Here is a 4951-nt window from a genome sequence, read left to right as displayed (position 1 = left end):
CAGAAATTCAGACAAATGACCCATCAAAGATGACCATAGGCTGTCTCAGGAAAGTTTTATTGTCATAGACTAATCCTAGAAGGTTGGTTTATAGCCAGTATGAAAGTACTGCATGTAGCCATAGCTTATAATATGTCTAGGGCAAAGAAAAAGCAGACACATAAATAGCTTCCCTGGCTATTTTCCCAAGCCTGGGTACACACGCTTATGCCAAGGAAGTCTGGAGACTCGAAAAGCCACTGAATGTGTCACAGGATACCATAATAGTAACGAATTTGTATAAGCAACAAGATCAACTCTCCCTACTCCCATCCTGCCATTTCCTTGCCTCCCCCTCCCCGACTCCCTTACCATAATATTAGTTCATAATAATAATGTAGCAGTTTGCCACTTAATAATGTTTCAGGATATAGATCCAATTCACTGTTCTCAGTTTTGCTTCTATACCTGGCCATGGGGCTGATGTTTCCCATCTTTGCTGTATGCTATTCTGTTACATCCCGTTCCTGCTAATCCCTGAGTGACATTTCTGTCATTGCTATTTTGTTTTGTTCCAGGGCTGGTATTATTTATTGAGGTGCATTTGATCTGTTTTTTTTGGAAGGTTTTTATCAGCACTCTATGCAGACAGTGGTTACCCTCAGCTCTTGCCAGTGTCAAGGTGTTCTGGAGGAACTTTCCTACTTTTCTACCACAGTGTATAGCACTAGGTACACATAGGTACCCCGTCTTCAATTACGTGCCTGCCAACACCTTAAATCAAAATATTAGATGCCCTCTGCTGCTTTTTGTATGAATGTGTATAGAATCAAGTTTCTAGTCATTTCTGTTTGCTTTCTAGGTCATCTTACTCTCAACTCCAGGTAGGATCTTTTTGTATTTCTGCTGTGCAATTTTCCATCTCCCTTTATTAGGATAACCAAATACTTTTTATAGTGCCTATTGTAAGTTGGTCTATATCTCTATCTTATTCAAAACATTTCAATGACTCTTTTTGATTACAGAATAAAATACTAACTCCTTCCCTTCAAATATAAGACTTCGTACATCTGGCTATGATCTGCATCTCCGGTCTTATTTGATTCTACTTCCTTTTACATAGTTCATATTTCAACCAATCTTGTCCTGACCATTATGATTTTGTTCAAGACCTTCACCAGGCCTAAGATGCACTCTTTTCATGTAGTTTCCTGTTAAAATAGTTTTCATCCTTTAAGACCCAATAAAAATATTCATTTTCATTATTATCATTTTTGTTGTTGTTGACCTCATTCCTTCTTTTTCAGTGGAGCTAAGGAAATATCTAGATATGAATTACTGTTACATATATTGACTAATTGTGATTTCAGTTATTATTTTCACCATTTGACAGATAAAAATGTTGATACTTGAAAAGGTTAGGTGATTTATAGATTTTCATTCTTCTCCTATCCCCTTTACCACCAATTAATTCCTCCTTTACATCCCTACTGAATCAATTTCCAGCTGAATTTCACAAAATTATGATATCATAGCTTTAGAGCTTGAAGGCCTTGAGTCTACTCTCTTCTTTTTCCTAATAAGGAAACTGAGTCACAATGAGTACATAATTTACATGGAGATATATGATATTAAGTATCTGTGTCATAATTTGAACTCAAATTTTCCTAATTCCAAGTCCAGCATTCAAAATACTACAAATGAATCTGCTTTTATTTTGCTTCAGTTTGATCCAATGAAATAAGTATTTGGCTATACCTTATTGTGAACAAAAATTTTAAATATGAATTCCTCCAACCTTGAGTCCCGTTATTATACTTTCTTGGAATCTTTTATTTGTCTTTATCAAATGTATCATCCTTATTCATATATATATATATACATATATATATGTATATATCTATACAATGTGCCTGCTATTATATGGAAAATTTATTGGATGCAAGCATTAAATTATTTTTCACCTCTGTAATTTCAGTGCCTGGCATAGAACCTTATACATAGGAGATATATTATAGTTATATGCTAAATTAAATTCAATGACATCTTTCTAAATTTCAAGATTACCAAATAATTCCTTCTACAATAAGAAAAGGGACTGTAACTGCATTTTATTTTTGTTACAGGGAGCTCTTTGGTGAGATAATTCCCTTTAGAAATGCAGTTATGGAGCTAGCTGAGTGCAGTTGCTTGTACCCAAGAAATCTCTTGATTTCTCTCTCTGTCTCTCTGTCTCTGTCTCTGTCTCTGTCTCTCTCTCTCTCTCTCTCTCTCTGTCTATCTGTCTGTCTGTCTCTCCCTCCTTTCCTCCCTCCATCCCTCCTTTTCTCTCTCCCTCTTCCAGTTGGTCAGGAGCTTCTAGCATTCAGGGGCAGCATCTCCTCTTCTCCTTGTTGCTGGGGTACAGTCTATCCTTTAGGGTCCCTGCTGAGGGTCTGTCTGAAGAGCCGGTCCATTTCATCTGTTCAATAAGAGCATCCTGAAGTTAATCTTCTATGTGGAAGAGTGTGGAAAAAAACAGCCAGGCTATTCTGAAGGTTCTTGGAACAGAATAAGGCACTTGTGAACATCATGCCCAAGTTTTACTGTGATTACTGCGATACCTATCTCGCTCACGATCTGTGAGGAAGACCCACTGTAGTGGAAGGAAGCACAAAGAGAATGTGAGATACTATTATCTAAAATGGATGGAAAAGCAAGCCCAGAGCCTGATGGATAAAACAACCACTACATTTCAGCAAGGAGGAATCCCTCCCAATCTTTTCTCTGATTCTCCACTAGGAGGACCTTTGATCCCACCTCCTCACCCTAGCATGATGGGGCCTCCCCCTCCTGGGATGATGTCTGTGGGGCCTCCTCCTGGCATGAGGATGCCCATGGGAGATCACATGCCTATGATGCTCGGCCCTCCCATGATGAGACCTCTTCCCCATCCCATGATGGTCCTCACTCGCCCAGCGATGCCCAGACCAGACAGATAAAATAAAGGAAATAAAGGAAGCCCATTTCTCAATTTTCAATTCTTTATTCTAGTTCACCAGAACATCATGGTGCTGGGCCTCAGATATGTTTTTTTTTTCTTTTTTCCCCCTTCCACTTTTAAAACATTGACACTCTTTTACATCACAGTCACTTTCGATGGTCTCACCCCTTTTGCTCCTCTTCAGTATTTCACTCCCCTGTGATAAATAAGCACAGCGAAGAAAAAAAGCATATTTGGACATGTCTAAAAATTTTCACTTTTTCTGCACCAATAGTCTTAATTTTGCAGTGGTCCCCCTTCCCCTGTCCTTCAGTATTTCCCTCCCCTGTGACAAATAAGCCCAGTGAAGAAAAAATAAGCATATTGGTCATGTCTAAAAATTCTCTTTCTTGCTACCTATATAGTTTTAATACATCTCTGCCAAAGGAAAAGAATGGAAACATCCTTTACCAGTCCTCTGAAGTCACAATTGAATAATACATTCATTGATCAGAGCTTTGAAGTCTATCAGTGTTGTGTTCCTTAATATTGTGGTGCTTGTGTAAATTGTTTTTCCTGTTTCTTCTTACTTTCTTTCTACCATTAGTTCATAGAAGCCTTGACGTATTTCCCTAATCCATGTTCATTTCTTACAGCAAAACAAATATCCCATCACTTTCACATATCTCAGATATTTGGTGTTTCTCAATTGGTGGGAATTGTTGGTTTGCAGTTCTTTGCTACTATAAAAAGTTCTGTTATTGATATTTTTATACATATGGGACCTTTCCTGCTATCTTTGCCCTTCTTGGGTTATATGCCAATAGTGGTATCACTGAGTCAAAGATGTGTGTTTTAGTGACTTTTTAGAGTAATTCCAAATCATTTTTCAGAACTGCCAAATTCATAGTTCCACCAAAAGTGAATTAGTGTGCCTATCTTTCCACAGTCCCTCCAACACTGACCATTTTCCTCTTGTTATTTTCCCCAAAATTCTGTAAAGTGAAGCTTCACAGTTTTAATTTGCATTTCTCTTTTTAGAGAGTTGGAGCATTCTGTCATGATTGTTGATAGCTTGCCAGTTTTTGTGTTTTATTTTTGTTGTTTTTTTTTTTTTACTAACTGCCCCAGCGGTGGTTTCCAAACATGTAAGAAGACTTCCCACTTCCTGTCAAAGAAACAATTTAAAAAGGAAGAGTGAGGCAGAAATGCAGCTTATGTTTGTATTGTGCCATATAAAAATAAAAATAAAAGTATTGGATTGTTTTAGCATTAAAAAAATGCAGTTATGCCTTCTCCATAACCTAAAAATTAGAGGATATCTTAGAACACTGAAAAGTTAAATGACTTGCCTAGGATGGTGTAGATAGTGTGTGTGTGTGTGTGTGTGTGTGTGTGTGTGTGTGTGTGTGTGTGTGTGTAAGAGGTGGGATTTGAAGTTAGGCCTCCCTTTAAGGTAATTATTTTTAATCACAGAATAATCATCATGCTAACCATCTAGAAATAGAAACAAATGCCTAGCCCATCTCGTATAAAACAAATAGGTAAAAGGTAGTTACCAATAGAACAAGAACAGAGAGAAGTACTACGGCAGTATTTCAGTTGAAGGAACATGTTTACATTTTCTATGTAATTGTCCCTTTCTCTCCTCTCTTTAGATAGGATAGAAGAATTCAAGTAAAAATCAGTTGTATGTTAGGGCACACAATCTACTGCATTCTTCATTCAACCAAAATTTTCTTTTTGGTTCTTAACAATAACAAATCTAGAAAGGGGGATAAAGCACATCCACAAGAGCTCTGAACTTAGAAAGAAAAATGCTTTGTATTGGACTTTGGCATTCTGAATTTCTTATAATTCTCACTTTGGACATGTTCTCTCACCTCTAATTAAATTTCAGATTTATCACAAGGAAGGGAATTGTTTCATTGTTGTCAGAAATCGTGATGATATTGCAATTTTCCAAAGGAACCTGTACTGTATGCCAATATGTCCTCAGAAATGTGAAGA

The 4951-nt window shown here is 37.2% G+C and overlaps 1 pseudogene; it reads left to right on the top strand.

The window, feature by feature from the left end:
* Positions 1-2550: 2550 nt before the first annotated feature.
* LOC130454802 (U1 small nuclear ribonucleoprotein C-like) lies at positions 2551-2960 on the top strand (annotated as a pseudogene).
* Positions 2961-4951: the final 1991 nt, after the last annotated feature.

This window comes from Monodelphis domestica, chromosome 5 (genome assembly GCF_027887165.1).
Source record: "Monodelphis domestica isolate mMonDom1 chromosome 5, mMonDom1.pri, whole genome shotgun sequence".
NCBI lineage: Eukaryota > Metazoa > Chordata > Mammalia > Didelphimorphia > Didelphidae > Monodelphis > Monodelphis domestica.
This window is presented reverse-complemented; position numbering and strand designations above follow the sequence as displayed.